Below are 17500 nucleotides of genomic sequence, written 5' to 3' on the forward strand. Positions count from 1 at the left end.
GAGCGCCGACCCGGGGCGAGCGCGGGCGGCGGGGGTGCAACACCCCCCCCCACACCGTCTCGCTCTCAGGGAAAGACGCGTCCGTCCGCGGGCCGCCGTCCCCTATCCCCGCGCCGCTCCGGACCGCCCGCCTCGGCCGAAGCCCGAGGGGACAGGCGGGGGTCCTTCGCGCTCAGGAAAACCGTCAAAAACAAAGGGGGCCGCGCCGCGCTCTCGGCCGCCCTGAGGCGGGAGAGCTCGGGTTGTTGTCGCTCGGCGTCGACCCCCGACGCCATCGCACGGTGCCTGGGAAAGGGCTGCATCCCTGAGCCACGCGTCCCCCGGAGTGCTCCCCCCGCAGGGGGCTCCGCGAGGTGTCGCGGCGGCAGGGTCGCTCGCCTTCTTCCGCCTCGGACCGTCTGTGCGAAGCCAACCTCCCGGCGGGAGGGTAGACCGAAGGGGGTCGCCCGTCCTTGTGACCCCGCGGAGGGGGGCAAGGGCGGGACTCTGGCTCGGGGGACGGGAGGGGCGCCCGCGCGTCCCTTCCCCGTCGCCGAGAGCCGTACGCCGGCGTGTGGACCTGCTCGCCGGAGTTCGTCCGGGGCTCGGTAGGGGTGCTCGGCCCTTGAGGTCCTGCCCCGGACAGGGGCGCGGCGAGGGTCCCCTGGCCGCGTCGGCTCTCACGTCGACCCACTCTCTCGCGTGGGATGGCGGCGCGGAAGGCCTCGGCCCGGCATCTCGGAGGGGGGTCGCCCGGGCGGGCAAGCCGGCCAGCCTGCTGGCCCCGCGGCCTGCGCAGGCGGAGTGCGGGGGGGACTCTTGCTCTCGGTGGCTCTGCCCCAGGAGGGTGCGGGGTGGCGGCAGAGGGGAGGCCGCCGCGGGTGCTTCGAGTTTGAGAAATGCTCACTTGGTCAGAGACCGCACACCGCTCGTTCCCTTATATGCAAAAAAGGTGTTCGTCCTGACGTTTTGCGAGGCCTTATTTTACCGTCGTCGGCGCTATCAGGGGAAACACGCCCGCTCCTTCCGTCTCCCTGGAACCGCGCCTCGGCCCCGAGGGCCCAGGTTCAACCTCATACCGGTTCTCACGACATGCATCGACACTCGGTGCAACTCCAGCAGCCGCAGCTCCCGCCGGCCCGGCCAGCCAGGTACGCACCCCTGGTCGGCGCCTGGAGCGTTTGCACTTTGTCGTTTTTTTCTCCAAGACTCCTATCTGCCAACTGCTGTGGACTTCAGCGGTGGCTGCCGCGGGCTATGCGCGGCCTCCTGGGGGTCCCGCCTGCCCGCGCAGGCAGCTAGGACGGGGTTATCAGCAAAGCCTGTGAGGCGCTCTCATGGGGAGGGGGGGCTCCGCAGCCCCCCAAGGTGGCTTCGTACACCTCTTGAACGTTGCGGCCCGGCCGCTCGGAGAGCGGTGTCTACCCGGGCAGACAGCCTGTCGGCCCCGCGGCCCGGACAGGCGGGAGCGGGGACTCTTGCGCTCGGGGGCTCTGCTCCAAGGAGCGAGAGCGGACGCTCTGCTCGGCCCGGAGAGTGGGGTGGCGGGGCGCCGTCGCCTCGCTGGAACCAGGGGCGTCGTGACGTGCGCGCGCGCCTAGCCGCCGCCAGAACAGGCCGGAAAGGTTGAGCTGCATACGGATCTAAGCCGTTGCCCAAACTAACTCTGGCCCGTGTGACACAGCCGCGCGCGCGCTTTCCTACGACACTCGACCGCCGGGCTCCCTCGGCCTGGGAGGCACTCTCGGGGCAGGGGGCCACCGCAGCCCCCTTTAGGTGGCTTCGTACACCTCTTGAACGTGGCGCCCGGCCGCTCGGAGAGCGGGGTCTACCCGGGCAGACAGCCTGTCGGCCCCGCGGCCTGGGCAGGCGGAGCGGGTACTCTTGCGCTCGGGGGCTCTGCTCGGCCCGGAGAGTTGGGTGCGGGGCGCCGTCGCCTCGCTGGAACCAGGGGCGTTGTGACGTTCGCACGCGCCTAGCCGCCGCCAGGACAGGCCGGAAAGGTTGAGCTGCATACGGATCTAAGCCGTTGCCCAAACTAACTCTGGCTCGTGTGACCGACACAGCCGCGCACGCGCTTTCCTACGACGCTCGACCGCCTGGCTCCCCTCGGCCTGGGAGGCACTCTCGGGGCGGGGGGCACCGCAGCCCCCCGAGGTGGCTTCGTACACCTCTTGAACGTTGGGGCCCGGCCGCTCGGAGAGCGGGGTCTACCCGGGCAGACAGCCTGTCGGCCCCGCGGCCTGGACAGGCGGAGCGGGGACTCTTGCGCTCGGGGGCTCTGCTCGGCCCAGAGAGCGGGGTGCGGGGCGCCGTCGCCTCGCTGGAGCCAGGGGCGTCGTGACGTTCGCGCGCGCCTAGCCGCCGCCAGAACAGGCCGGAAAGGTTGAGCTGCATACGGATCTAAGCCGTTGCCCAAGCTAACTCTGGCCCGTGTGACCGACACAGCCGTGGCACGCGCTTTCCTACGACACTCGACCGCCTGGCTCCCCTCGGCCTGGGAGGCACTCTCGGGGCGGGGGGCACCGCAGCCCCCCCCCAAAGGTGGCTTCGTACACCTCTTGAACGTTGGGGCCCGGCCGCTCGGAGAGCGGGGTCTACCCGGGCAGACAGCCTGTCGGCCCCGCGGCCTGGACAGGCGGAGTGGGGACAAGCCAAGGCTACCGGCGGGCCTCGGACGGCCAGGGGTGGAAGGGCTCCACCTCAAGGTGGCTTCGTACACCTCTTGAACGTTGGGGCCCGGCCGCTCGGAGAGCGGGGTCTACCCGGGCAGACAGCCTGCTGGCCCCGCGGCCTGGACAGGCGGAGCGGGGAACCTTGCGCTCGGGGGCTCTGCTCGGCCCAGAGAGTGGGGTGCGGGGCGCCGTCGCCTCGCTGGAACCAGGGGCGTCGTGCCATTCGCGCGCGCGCGCCTAGCCGCCGCCAGAACAGGCCGGAAAGGATGAGCTTCATACGGATCTAAGCCGTTGCCCAAACTACCTCTGGCCCCTGTGACCGACACAGCCGTGGCACGCGCTTTCCTACGACACTCGACCGCCGGGCTCCCTCGGCCTGGGAGGCACTCTCGGGGCGGGGGGCACCGCAGCCCCCCCCAAAGGTGGCTTCGTACACCTCTTGAACGTTGGGGCCCGGCCGCTCGGAGAGCGGGGTCTACCCGGGCAGACAGCCTGTCGGCCCCGCGGCCTGGACAGGCGGAGCGGGGAAAAGCCTAGGCTACCGGCGGGCGGGATCGACCGGGAAGCCGCCGTGGGGGAACACAAGTTGGACGCCTCGCACCGTCGCGGACCACCGTCCTCCGTCTCTCTCCCTCTCTCGGAAGGGAGGCCGCCCGAGGCGCACGGGCCTCGGACGGCCAGGGGTGGAAGGGCTCCACCCCAAGGTGGCTTCGTACACCTCTTGAACGTGGCCGCCCGGCCGCTCGGTGAGAGCGGGGTCTACCCGGGCAGACAGCCCGTCGGCCCCGCGGCCTGGACAGGCAGAGTGGGGAAAAGCCTAGGCTACCGGCGGGCGGGATCGACCGGGTAGCCGCCGTGGGGAACACAACTTGGACGCCTCGCGCCGTCGCGGACCAACGTCCTCCGTCTCTCTCCCTCTCTCGGAAGGGAGGCCGCCCGAGGCGCACGGGCCTCGGACGGCCAGGGGTGGAAGGGCTCCACCCCAAGGTGGCTTCGTACACCTCTTGAACGTGGCCGCCCGGCCGCTCGGTGAGAGCGGGGTCTACCCGGGCAGACAGCCCGTCGGCCCCGCGGCCTGGACAGGCAGAGTGGGGAAAAGCCTAGGCTACCGGGCGGGATCGACCGGATAGCCGCCGTGGGGGAACACAAGTTGGACGCCTCGCGCCGTCGCGGACCACCGTCCTCCGTCTCTCTCCCTCTCTCGGGAAGGGGGGCCGCCCGAGGCGCACGGGCCTCGGACGGCCAGGGGTGGAAGGGCTCCACCCCGAGGTGGCTTCGTACACCTCTTGAAGGTTGGGGCCCGGCCGCTCGGAGAGCGGGGTCTACCCGGGCAGACAGCCTGTCGGCCCCGCGGCCAGGACAGGCAGAGTGGGGAAAAGCCTAGGCCACCGGGCGGGATCGACCGGGTAGCCGCCGTGGGGAACACAACTTGGACGTCTCGCGCCGTCGCGGACCACCGTCCTCCGTCTCTCTCTCCCTCTCTCGGAAGGGAGGCCGCCCGAGGCGCACGGGCCTCGAACGGCCAGGGGTGGAAGGGATCCACCCCCCGCGGGAAGGGGACGCGCGGCGGCACCCGGACGCGGGAGCGTTGACCCGGGGGTCTTTACTCCGCCGAGGCGTAGCCCGGAGAAGGAGCGAGACCGGCCGGCGGGGGTGGAACACCCCCTCATGCCTCGCTCCTTCTGGGGATAAAGCGCGTCGTCCGCAGGCCGCCGTCCCCTATCCCCGCCCTGGACCGCCCGCATCGGCCGGAGCCCGAGGGGACAGGCGGGGGTCCTTCGCTTTCGGGAAAACCGTCACCAAACGTGGGGCCCGTGCCCCGCTCTCGGCCGCCCTGAGGCGGGAGAGCCCGGATCGTTCTCTCTCTCGGCGTCGGCCCCACCGACGCCGTCGCACGGTGGCCTGGGAAAGGGCTGCACCCCCTGCGCCACGCTTCTCCCCCGGAGTACTCCCCCCGCAGGGGGCTCCGCGGGGTGTCCCGACGCGCAGAGTCGCTCGCCTTCTTCCGCGGGGGACGGGAGGGACGCCCACGCGCGTCCCTTCCCCATCCTCGAGAGCCGTACGCGCCGAGGGTGAACCCGCTCGCCGGGGCGCCGGGGAGCAGGGCCCTTGTGGTCCTTCCCCGGACATGGGCGCGGCGAGGGTCCCCCGGCCGCGACGGCTCTCCCGTTGACCCACTCTCTCGCCTTGGGTGGTGGTGATGGAGGCGGCTGCCTACGCCTCAGCCCGGCATCTCGGAGGGGGGTCGCCCGGGCAGCCAGCCAGCCAGCCTGTTGGCCCCGCGGCCTGCACAGGCGGAGTGGGGACACTTGCGCTCTATGACTCTGCTCCCAGGGAGGTGGCAGAGGGGCGGCCGCGGTGCTTTGACTTTGAGCGGTCCCCACTCCAGCACTCTGAGAAATAGTCACTTTGTCAAAGACCGCACACCGCTCGTTCCCTTATATGCAAAAAAGGTGTTCGTCCTGACGTTTTGCGAGCCCTTATTTTACCGTCGTCGGCGCTATCAGGGGAAACAGGCCCGCTCCTTCCGCCTTCATGGAACCGTAGCTCGGCCCCGAGGGCCCAGGATTACCCTCATACCGGTTCTCACGACATGCGTCGACACTCGGCTCAGCCCCGGCAGCCGCAGCTCCCGCCGGCCCGGCCGGCCGGGTCCGCACCCCTGGCCGGCGCCTGGAGCGTCTGGACTTTGTCGTTTTCTCTCCAAGACTCGTCTCTGCCAACTGCCGTGGACTTCGGCGGGGGCTGCCGCGGGCTGTGCCCGGCCTCTTGGGGGTCCCGCCTGCCCGCGCAGGCAGCTAGGACAGGGTTATCAGCGCTCTCAGGGGGGGCCTCCGCAGACCCCCCACAGGTGGCTCCGTACACCTCTTGAACGTGGCGCCCGGCCGCTCGGAGAGCGGGGTCTTCCCGGGCAAGCCGCCTGTGGGCCCCACGGCCTGGACAGGCGGAGCGGAGACAAGCCCAGGCTACCGGCAGGATCGACCGGCTGGCAGCCGTGGTGGAACAACGGGGACGCCTCGCGCCGCCGCGGGCCGCCGTCCTCCGTCTCTCTCCCACTCTCGGAGGCAGGCCGCCCGAGGCCAACGGGCCTCGGACGGCGTGGGGTGGAAGGGCTCCACCCCAGGGGAAGAAAACACGCCCGCGCTCGTTTGCACAGTCTGCCCCGGCCCGGCATCTCGGAGGGGGGGTCGCCCGGGCAGCCAGCCAGCCAGCCTGTTGGCCCCGTGGCCTGCACAGGCGGAGTGGGGACCCTCGCGCTCGATGACTCTGCTCCCAGGGAGGTGGCAGAGGGGCGGACGCGGTGCTTTGACTTTGAGCGGTCCCCACTCCCTTCTCAGCACATTGAGAAATAGTCACTTTGTCAAAGACCGCACACCGCTCGTTCCCTTATATGCAAAAAAGGTGTTCGTCCTGACGTTTTGCGAGGCCTTATTTTACCGCCGTCGGCGCTATCAGGGGAAGCGGGCCCGCTCCTTCCGCCTTCCTGGAACCGTGCCTCGGCCCCGAGGGCCCAGGATTACCCTCATACCGGTTCTCACGACATGCATCGACACTCGGCTCAGCCCCGGCAGCCGCAGCTCCCGCCGGCCCGACCAGCCGGGTCCGTCCCCCTGGCCGGCGCCCGGAGCGTTTGGACTTTGTCGTTTTTTCATCCAACACTCTCCTCTGGCAAATGCCATGGACTTCAGCGGGGGCTGCCGCGGGCTGTTCCCCGCCTCCTGGGTGTCCTGCCCTGCAACACCGGAGGCTCAGGCAGGGTCTTGAGCTACTGCTGGTAGGTGCACCTCGGGGGCCCTCCGCAGCCGCCCCGGGCCACCCCTGCAGCCAGCACACCGCTGCCAACAGCCCGCTCCCCATCACCAGCCAGCCCCTCTGCATACATCTGCTGGGGGTGCATTTTTGACTTCCCCCGCTTTGGCCTATGGGGAAAAGCCAGGGGGGAAACCTCCAGAGTCAGGCCGACCTCCTGGAACTCTAGCCCGGCCTGGAGCTACCGGTTTGTCCCCTTCCCGGTTCTCAGGACGTGCATCGCCACTCGGCTCAGCCCCAGCCGCCGCAGCTCCCGCCGGCCCGGCCAGCCGGGTCCGTCCCCCTGGCCGGCGCCTGGAGGCGTTTGGACTTTGTCATTTTTTTTCAAAGACTCATCTCTGCCAACTGCCCTGGGCTTCAGCAGTGGCTGCCGCGGGCTGTGCACGGCCTCCTGGTGGGGTCCCGCCTGCCCGCGCAGGCATCTAGGACAGGGTTCTCAGCAAGGGCTTGGAGGCGCCCTCAGGGGGGCCTCCGCAGGCCCCCAAGGTGGCTTCGTACACCTCTCGAACGTGGCGCCCGGCCGCTCGGAGAGCGGGGTCTGCCCGGGCAGCCAGCCAGCCTGTCGGCCCCGCGGCCTGCACAGGCGGAGTGGGGACACTCGCGCTCGATGACTCTGCTCCCAGGGAGGTGGCAGAGGGGCGGCCGCGGTGCTTTGACTTTGAGCGGTCCCCACTCCCTTCTCAGCACTCTGAGAAATAGTCACTTTGTCAAAGACGGCACACCGCTCGTTCCCTTATATGCAAAAAAGGTGTTCGTCCTGACGTTTTGCGAGGCCTTAATTTACCGCCGTCGGCGCTATCAGGGCAAACAGGCCCGCTCCTTCCGCCTTCCTGGAACCGTGCCTCGGCCCGGAGGGCCCAGGATTACCCTCATACCGGTTCTCACGACATGCATCGATACTCGGCTCAGCCCCGGCAGCCGCAGCTCCCGCCGGCCCGGCCAGCCGGGTCCGCCCCCCTGGCCGGCACGCCTGGAGCGTTTGGACTTTGTCATTTTTCTCAAAGACTCATCTCTGCCAACTGCCGTGGGATTCAGCAGGGGCTGCCACGGCTGTTCCCCGCCTCCTGGGTTTCCTGCCCTGCAACACCGGAGGGTCAGGGGGGGTCTTGAGCAACTACTGGTAGGTGCAGCACCTCGGGGGCCCTCTGCAGCCAGCACACGGCTGCCAACAGCCCGCTCCCCATCACCCGCCAGCCCCTCTGCATACATCTGCCGGGGGTGCTTTTTTGACTTCCCCCATGTTGGCCTATGGGGAAAAGCCAGGGGGAAAACCTCCAGAGTCAGGCCGACCTCCTGGAACCCTAGCCCGGCCTGGAGCTACTGGTTTGCCCCCTTCCCGGTTCTCAGGACATGCCTTGACACTCGGCTCAGCCCCGGCAGCCGCAGCCCCCGCCGGCCCGGCCAGCCGGGTCCGCCACCCTGCCCGGCGCCTGGAGCGTTTGGACTTTGTCGTTTTTTTCTCAAAGACTCATCTCTGCCAACTGCCAAGGACTACAGCAGGGGCTGCCACCTGCTGTTCCCCGCCAATGGGTGTCCTGCCCTGCAACACCGGAGGCTCGGGCAGGGTCTTGAGCAACTGCTGGTAGGTGCTCTCAGGGGGCCCCGCCACACCCCCCAGGCCCACCTCCAGGGCCTCCCTCCCGGCCCCTGGAGCTGCCAGCACCCCCTCGCCCTCAACACTCTCTCCCCGTTGGGACTTTGAAACTTTTCTGACCGTGCAGGCTTCGTCAAACGGCAAGGGGGCAACCGGCGTTCTGTGCCCGGCCTCCTGGGGTCCTGCCCGGGCACATCGGAGGCTCAGCCTGGGTTTTCAGCCACCACGGGCAGGTGCACTCAGGGGGCCCTCCGCAGCCGCCCATGCACACCTCTGCAGCCAGCACACCGCTGCCAACAGCCCGCTCCCCGTCACCAGCCAGCCCCTTCTGCATACATCTGGCGGGGGTGCTTTTTTGACTTCCCCCATTTTGGCCTATGGGGAAAAGCCAGGGGGAAAACCTCCAGAGTCAGGCCGACCTCCTGGAACTCGAGCTCGGCCTGGAGCCACCGGTTTGTCCCCTTCCCGGTTCTCAGGAGATGCACTGACACTCGGCTCAGCCCCGGCAGCCGCAGCCCCCGCCGGCCCGGCCAGCCGGGTCCGCACCCCTGGCCGGCACGCCTGGAGCGTTTGGACTTTGTCATTTTCACGACTTGTCTCCTCAGACATTGTCCGACTGCAAGGGGGGCTGCCGCGGTCCGTGCCCAGCCTCCAGGGGTTGCCCCCGGCCCCTGGAGCAGCCAGCACCCCCTCTCCCTCAACACTCCCTCCCCGTGGGGACTTTGAAACTTTTTCTGACCGTGCAAGCTTCATCGGACGGCAAGGGGGCAGGCTGCGGTCTGTGCCCGGCCTCCTGGGTTCCTGCCCGGGCACATCGGAGGCTCAGGCTGGGTGTTGAGTGACTACTGGTAGGTGCACTCAGGGGGCCCTCCGCAGACGCCCAGGCACACCTCTGCAGCCAGCACACTGCTGCCAACAGCCCGCTCCCCATCACCCCCCAGGCCCTCTGCATACATCTGGCGGGGGTGCTTTTTTGACTTCCCCCATTTTGGCCTATGGGGAAAAGCCAAGGGGAAAACCTCCAGAGTCAGGCCGACCTCCTGGAACTCGAGCTCGGCCTGGAGCCACCGGTTTGTCCCCTTCCCGGTTCTCAGGACATGCATTGACACTCGGCTCAGCCCCGGCAGCCGCAGCCCCCGCCAGCCCGGCCAGCCGGGTCCGCCGCCCTGGCCGGCGCCTGGAGCGTTTGGACTTTGTCATTTTCATGACTTGTCTCCTCAAACTTTGTTCGACTGCAAGGGGGCGTGCCGCGGTCCGTGCCTAGCCTCCAGGGGTTGCCCCCGGCCCCTGGAGCAGCCAGCACCCCCTCGCCCTCAACACTCTCCCCCCGTGGGGACTTTGAAACTTTTTTTCTGACCGTGCAAGCTTCATCGGACGGCAAGGGGGCAAGCTGCGGTCTGTGCCCGGCCTCCTGGGTTCCTGCCCGGGCACATCGGAGGCTCAGGCTGGGTGTTGAGTGACTACTGGTAGGTGCACTCAGGGGGCCCTCCGCAGACGCCCAGGCACACCTCTGCAGCCAGCACACTGCTGCCAACAGCCCACTCCCCGTCACCCCCCAGCCCCTCTGCATACATCTGCTGGGGGTGCTTTTTTGACTTCCCCCATTTTGGCCTATGGGGAAAAGCCAGGGGGAAAACCTCCAGAGTCAGGCCGACCTCCTGGAACTCTAGCCCGGCCGGGAGCTACCGGTTTGTCCCCTTCCCGGTTCTCAGGACCTGCATTGACACTCGGCTCTTCCCCAGCCGCCGCAGCTCCCGCCGGCCCGGCCAGCCGGGTCCTCCCCCCTGGCCGGCGCCTGGAGCGTTTGGACTTTGTCATTTTATTCAAAGACCCACCTCTGCCAACCGCCGTGGGCTTCAGCAGTGGCTGCCGCGGGCTGTGCCCGGCCTACTGGGGGGTCCCGCCTGCCCGCGCAGGCAGCTAGGACAGGGCTCTCAGCAAGGGCTTGGAGGCGGTGTCAGGGGGGGCCTCCGCAGCCCCCCCAAGGTGGCTTCCTACACCTCTCGAACGTTGGGGCCCGGCCGCTCGGAGAGCGGGGTCTGCCCGGGCAGCCAGCCAGCCTGTCGGCACCGCGGCCTGGAAAGGCGGAGTGGGGACACTCGCGCTCGATGACTCTGCTCCCAGGGAGGTGGCAGAGGGGCGGCCGCGGTGCTTTGACTTTGAGCGGCCCCCACTCCCTTCTCTGCACTATGAGAAATAGTCACTTTGTGAGAGACCGCACTCCGCTCGTTCCCTTATATGCAATAAAGGTGTTCGTCCTGACGTTTTGCGAGGCCTTAATTTACCGCCGTCGGCGCTATCAGGGGAAACAGGCCCGCTCCTTCCGCCCTCCTGGAACCGTGCCTCGGCCCGGAGCGACCAGGATTACCCTCATACCGGTTCTCACGACATACATCGACACTCGGCTCAGCCCCGGCAGCCGCAGCTCCCACCGGCCCAGCCAGCCGGCTCCGCCACCCTGCCCGGCACGCCTGGAGCGTTTGGACTTTGTCATTTTCATGACTTGTCTCCTCAAACTTTGCTCGACCGCAAGGGGGGCTGCCGCAGTCCGTGCCCAGCCTCCAGGGGTTGCCCCCGGCCCCTGGAGCTGCCAGCACCCCCTCGCCCTCAACACTCTCTCCCCGTTGGGACTCTGAAACTTTTTCTGACCGTGCAAGCTTCGTCAAACGGCAAGGGGGCAGGCTGCGGTCTGTGCCCGGCCTCCTGGGGTCCTGCCCGGGGACATCGGAGGCTCAGCCAGGGTTTTGAGCCACCGCTGGCAGGTGCACTCAGGGGGCCCTCCGCAGCCGCCCATGCACACCTCTTCAGCCAGCACACTGCTGCCAAACACCCGCTCCCCATCACCCCCCAGCCCCTCTGCATACATCTGCTGGGGGTGCTTTTTTGACTTCCCCCATTTTGGCCTATGGGGAAAAGCCAGGGGGAAAACCTCCAGAGTCAGGCCGACCTTCTGGAACTCGAGCTCGGCCTGGAGCCGCCGGTTTGTCCCCTTCCCGGTTCTCAGGACATGCATTGACACTCGGCACAGCCCCGGCAGCCGCAGCCCCCGCCGGCCCGGCCAGCCGGGTCCGCCACCCTGCCCGGCGCCTGGAGCGTTTGGACTTTGTCGTTTTTTTCTCCAAGACTCGCCTCTGGCACATGCCATGGACCTCAGCGGGGGCTGCTCCCCGCCTCCTGGGTGTCCTGCCCGGGCACATCGGAGGCTCAGCCTGGGTCTTGGGCCCCTTCTGGTAGGTGCACTTTGGGGGCCCTCCGCAGCCGCCCAGGCCCACCTCCTGCAGCCACCACACAGCTGCCAACTGCCCGCTCTCCGTCACCCGCCAGCCCCTCTGCATACATCTGCTGGGGGTGCTTTTTTGACTTCCCCCATTGTGGCCAATGGGAAAATGCCAAGGGGAAAACCTCCAGAGTCCTGCCGACCTCCTGGAACTCCAACCCGGCCTGGAGCCACCGGTTTGTCCCCTTCCCGGTTCTCAGGACCTGCATTGACACTCGGCTCAGCCCCGGCCGCCGCAGCTCCCGCCAGCCCGGCCAGCCGGGTCCGCACCCCAGGCCGGCGCCTGGAGCGTTTGGACTTTGTCATTTTCATGACTTGTCTCCTCAAACTTTGTTCGACTGCAAGGGGGGCTGCCGCAGTCCGTGCCCAGCCTCCAGGGGTTGCCCCCGGCCCCTGGAGCAGCCAGCACCTCCTCGCCGTCAACACTCTCCCCCCGTGGGGACTTTGAAACTTTTCTGACCGTGCAAGCTTCGTCAAACGGCAAGGGGGCAAGCGGCGGGCTCTGCCCGGCCTCCTGGGGTCCTGCCCGGGCACATCGGAGGCTCAGCGGGGGTTTTCAGCCACCACTGGTAGGTGCGCTTTGGGGGCCCTCCGCAGCCGCCCCGGGCCACCCCTGCAGCCAGCACACTGCTGCCAACAGCCCGCCGCTCTCCCACACCAGCCAGCCCCGTCTGCACACATCTGCCGGGGGTGCTTTTTTGAGAAACACTGTCACTTTGTCAAAGACCGCACACCGCTCGTTCCCTTATACCCCGACAAGGTGTTCGTGCTGACGTTTTGCGAGGCCTTATTTTACCGCCGTCGGCGCTATCAGGGGAAGCGGGCCCGCTCCTTCCGCCCTCCTGGAACCGTGCCTCGGCCCGGAGCGGCCAGGTTTACCCTCATACCGGTTCTCGTGACCTGCATTGACACTCGGCTCTTCCCCGGCCGCCGCAGCTCCCGCCGGTCCGACCAGCCGGGTCCGCCCCCCTGGACGGCACGCCTGGAGCGTTTGGACTTTGTCATTTTCATGACTTGTCTCCTCAAACTTTGTTCGACTGCAAGGGGGGCTGCCGCAGTCCGGGCCCAGCCTCCAGCGGTTGCCCCCGGCCGCTGGAGCTGCCAGCACCCCCTCGCCGTCAACACTCTCTCCCCGTTGGGACTTTGAAACTTTTCTGACCGTGCAAGCTTCGTCAAACGGCAATGGGGGGCAACCGGCGTTCTGTGCCCGGCCTCCTGGGGTCCTGCCCGGGCACATCGGAGGCTCAGCCTGGGTTTTCAGCCACCACGGGCAGGTGCACTCAGGGGGCCCACCGCAGCCGCCCAGGCCCACCCCTGCAGCCACCACACAGCTGCCAACAGCCCGCTCTCCGTCACCCCCCAGCCCCTTCTGCATACATCTGCCGGGGGTGCTTTTTTGCCTCCCCCCGTTTTGGCCTATGGGGAAAAGCCAGGGGGAAAACCTCCAGAGTCAGGCCGACCTCCTGGAACTCCAACCCGGACTGGAGCCACCGGTTTGTCCCCTTCCCGGTTCTCAGGAGATGCATCGACACTCGGCTCAGCCCCGGCAGCCGCAGCACCCGCCGGCCAGGCCAGCCACGTCCGCCCCCCTGGCCGGCGCCTGGAGCGTTTGGACTTTGTCATTTTTTTTCCCAAGACTCGCCTCTGCCAACTGCCAAGGACTTCAGCAGGGGCTGCCACGGCTGTTCCCCGCCTCCTGGGGTTCATGCCCGGGCACACCGGAGGCTCAGGCGGGGTCTTGAGCAACTGCTGTTGGGTGCTCTCAGGGGGCCCCTCCACACCCCCAGGCCGACCTCCAGGGGCTGCCCCCGGACCCTGGGGCAGCCAGCACCCCCTCGCCGTCAACCCTCTCCCCCCGTTGGGACTTTGAAACTTTTCTGACCGTGCGAGCTTCATCGGACGGGAAGGGGGCGACCTGCGGGCTCTGCCCGGCCTCCCGGGGTCCCTGCCCGGGCCCCGTGGGAGGTACAGGCAGGGTTTCTCACCTACTACCCGTAGGCACTCTCAGGGGGCCCTCCGCGCCCTCAGGCCGCCCTCCCCGGGCTTCCCCCGGGTCCGCGGAGCAGCCCGCCACCCCTCGCCGCACTGTCTCTCGCCCCCCGTCGGGACTTTGAAACTTTTCCCCCCGTGCAAACCTCACCGGGGGGCAGAGGGAGAGACCTGCGGGCCGTGCCCGGCCTCCCGGGACTCCCTCCGGGCAGCGCGGGCGGCTCGGACGGGGTTTTCAGCGAGTGCTGGGGGGGGTGTCTTCGGGGGCCCCCCGCGGGCCCCCCGGGGCACCCGCGCGGGGTGGCCCCTGCTGCCAGGCACCCACTCCCTATCGACCATCCAGCCCCCCTACATACATCTGGCGGGGGTGCTTTTTTGAGTTCCCCCATTTTGGCAACTTGGCACATCCTATGGGGAAACCGGCAAAATCATGCCGACCTCCTGGAACTCCGGCTCGGCCTGGAGCCGCCGGTTTGTCCCCTTCCCGGTTCTCAGGCATTTTCGGACTTTGTCATTTTTTCAGCCCTCTCTGTCAATGCGGACAGCGGGAGCTGCCGCGGTCTGTGCCCAGGCACCAGGCTCTCCAAACGGACGCCGGCGGAGGGTCAGGGGGTGTCTCGGCCAGATACTGAAAAACACTCAGGGGGTGCCCAGGCACCAGGCACTCCAAACGGACACCGTCGGAGGGTCAGGGGGTGTCTCAGCCAGATACTGAAAAACACTCAGGGGCGCACGGGGGCTGCACAGGGCCACCCCAGGCGGCTCCCCCGGGCACCCGGGCGGCCATATTGGCGGCTGGGACCCCCTCTTCAGCAAACGCCAGGGGGCGCTCAGGGGCGCACGGGGGCTGCTCCACTCGCCCCAGGCCGGCCTCCCTGAGGCGGGCACATTAGCGGCTGAGACCCCCTCTCCACCAATGACCGGGGGACGCTCAGGGACACACGGGGGCTGCTCCACTCGCCCCAGGCCGGACTCCCTGAGGCGGGCACATTAGCGGCTGAGACCCCCTCTCCACCAAAGACCGGGGGGCGCTCAGGGACACACGGGGGCTGCTCCACTCGCCCCAGGCCGGCCTCCCTAGGTACCCGGGCGGGCACATTAGCGGCTGAGACCCCCTCTCCACCAAAGACCGGGGGACGCTCAGGGACACACGGGGGCTGCTCCACTCGCCCCAGGCCGGCCTCCCTGGGTACCCAGGCGGGCACATTAGCGGCTGAGACCCCCTCTTCAGCAAACGCCAGGGGACACTCAGGGACACACGGGGGCTGCTCCACTCGCCCCAGGCCGGCCTCCCTAGGTACCCGGGCGGGCACATTAGCGGCTGAGACCCCCTCTTCAGCAAACGCCAGGGGACACTTAGGGGCACACGGGGGCTGCTCCACTCGCCCCAGGCCGGCCTCCCTAGGTACCCGGGCGGGCACATTAGCGGCTGAGACCCCCTCTCGACCAAAGACCAGGGGACACTCAGGGACACACGGGGGCTGCTCCACTCGCCCCAGGCCGGCCTCCCTAGGTACCCGGGCGGGCACACTAGCGGCTGAGACCCCCTCTCGACCAAAGACCGGGGGACGCTCAGGGACACACGGGGGCCGCTCCACTCACCCCCAGGCCGACCTCCAGGGCCTCCCTCCCGGCCCCTGGAGCAGCCAGCGCCCCCTCGCCGTCAACACTCTCTCCCCCGTTGGGACTTTGAAACTTTTTCTGACCGTGCAAGCTTCATCGGACGGCAAAGGGGGCAAGCTGCGGTCCGTGCCCGGCCTGCTGGGGTCCTGCCCGGGGACATCGGAGGCTCAGCCAGGGTCTTGAGCCACCGCTGGCAGGTGCACTTTGGGGGCCCTCCGCAGCCGCCCCGGGCCACCCCTTGCAGCCAGCACACTGCTGCCAACAGCCCGCCGCTCTCCGTCACCAGCCAGCCCCGTCTGCACGCATCTGCCGGGGGTGCTTTTTTTGGAGAAATACTGTCACTTTGTCAAAGACCGCACACCGCTCGTTCCCTTATACCCCGACAAGGTGTTCGTGGTGACGTTTTGCGAGGCCTTATTTTACCGTCGTCGGCGCTATCAGGGGAAACGGGCCCGCTGCTTCCGCCCTCCTGGAACCCTGGCTCGGCCCGGAGCGACCAGGATTACCCTCATACCGGTTCTCACGACCTGCATCGACACTCGGCTCAGCCCCGGCAGCCGCAGCTCCCGCCGGCCCGGCCAGCCCGGTCCGCACCCCTGGCCAGCGCCTGGAGCGTTTGGACTTTGTCGTTTTTCTCAAAGACCCATCTCTGCCAACTGCCGTGGGCTTCAGCGGGGGCTGCTCCCCGCCTCCTGGGTGTCCTGCCCGGGCACATCGGAGGCTCAGCCTGGGTCATCAGCCCCTACTGCTAGGTGCACTCAGGGGGCCCTCCGCAGCCGCCCAGGCCCACCCCTGCAGCCAGCACACGGCTGCCAGCAGCCACCACACAGCTGCCAACAGCCCGCTCTCCGTCACCCCCCAGCCCCTTCTGCATACATCTGCCGGGGGTGCTTTTTTGACTTCCCCCCTTTTGGCCTATGGGGAAATGCCAAGGGGAAAACCTCCAGAGTCAGGCCGACCTCATGGAACTCCAACCCGGCCTGGAGCCACCGGTTTGTCCCCTTCCCGGTTCTCAGGACATGCATTGACACTCGGCTCAGCCCCGGCAGCTGCAGCTCCCGCCGGCCCGGCCAGCCGGGTCCGCACCCCTGGCCGGCTCGCCTGGAGCGTTTGGACTTTGTCGTTTTTTCTCCAAGACTCGCCTCTGCCAACTGCCAAGGACTTCAGCGGGGGCTGCCCCCCGCCTCTTGGGTGTCCTGCCCGGGCACATCGGAGGCTCAACCCGGGTCTTCAGCCCCTGCTGATAGGTGCACTCCGGGGGCCCTCCGCAGCCGCCCAGGCCCACCCCTGCAGCCAGCACACGGCTGCCAGCAGCCACCACACAGCTGCCAACAGCTCGCTCTCCGTCACCCCCCCAGCCCCTTCTGCATACATCTGCTGGGGGTGCTTTTTTGACTTCCCCCCTTTTGGCCTATGGGAAAATGCCATGGGGAAAACCTCCAGAGTCAGGCCGACCTCCTGGAACTCCCACCCGGCCTGGAGCCACAGGTTTGTCCCCTTCCCGGTTCTCACGACATGCATCGACACTCGGCTCAGCCCCGGCAGCCGCAGCTCCCGCCGGCCCGGCCAGCCCGGTCCGCACCCCTGGCCAGCGCCTGGAGCGTTTGGACTTTGTCATTTTTTTCTCCAAGACCCATCTCTGCCAACTGCCGTGGGCTTCAGCGGGGGCTGCTCCCCGCCTCCTGGGTGTCCTGCCCGGGCACATCGGAGGCTCAGGCAATGTCTTGAGCCACCGCTGGTAGGTGCGCTTCGGGGGCCCTCGGCTGCCGCCCAGGCCCACCCCTGCAGCCAGCACACGGCTGCCAGCAGCCACCACACAGCTGCCAACAGCCCGCTCTCCGTCACCCCCCAGCCCAACTCTGCATACATCTGCCGGGGGTGCTTTTTTGACTTCCCCCCTTTTGGCCTACGGGAAAAAGCTAAGGGGAAAACCTCCAGAGTCAGGCCGACCTCCTGGAACTCCAACCCGGCCTGGAGCCACCGGTTCGTCCCCTTCCCGGTTCTCAGGACATGCATAGACACTCGGCTCAGCCCCGGCAGCCGCAGCCCCCGCCGGCCCGGCCAGCCCGGTCCGCACCCCTGGCCAGCGCCTGGAGCGTTTGGACTTTGTCATTTTTTTCTCCAAGACCCATCTCTGCCAACTGCCGTGGGCTTCAGCGGGGGCTGCTCCCCGCCTCCTGGGCGTCCTGCCCGGGCACATCGGAGGCTCAGCCTGGGTCTTGAGCCCCTACTGGTAGGTGCACTCTGAAGGCGCCCTCCGCAGCCGCCCAGGCCCACCCCTGCAGCCACCACACAGCTGCCAACAGCACGCTCTCCGTCACCCCCCAGCCCAACTCTGCATACATCTGCCGGGGGTGCTTTTTTGACTTCCCCCCTTTTGGCCTATGGGGAAAAGCTAAGGGGAAAACCTCCAGAGTCAGGCCGACCTCCTGGAACTCCAACCCGGCCTGGAGCCACAGGTTTGTCCCCTTCCCGGTTCTCACGACATGCATCGACACTCGGCTCAGCCCCGGCAGCCGCAGCCCCCGCCGGCCCGGCCAGCCGGGGTCAACC

The sequence above is a fragment of the Eleutherodactylus coqui genome, unplaced genomic scaffold (assembly GCF_035609145.1).
Source record: "Eleutherodactylus coqui strain aEleCoq1 unplaced genomic scaffold, aEleCoq1.hap1 HAP1_SCAFFOLD_266, whole genome shotgun sequence".
NCBI classification, from domain to species: Eukaryota; Metazoa; Chordata; class Amphibia; order Anura; family Eleutherodactylidae; genus Eleutherodactylus; species Eleutherodactylus coqui.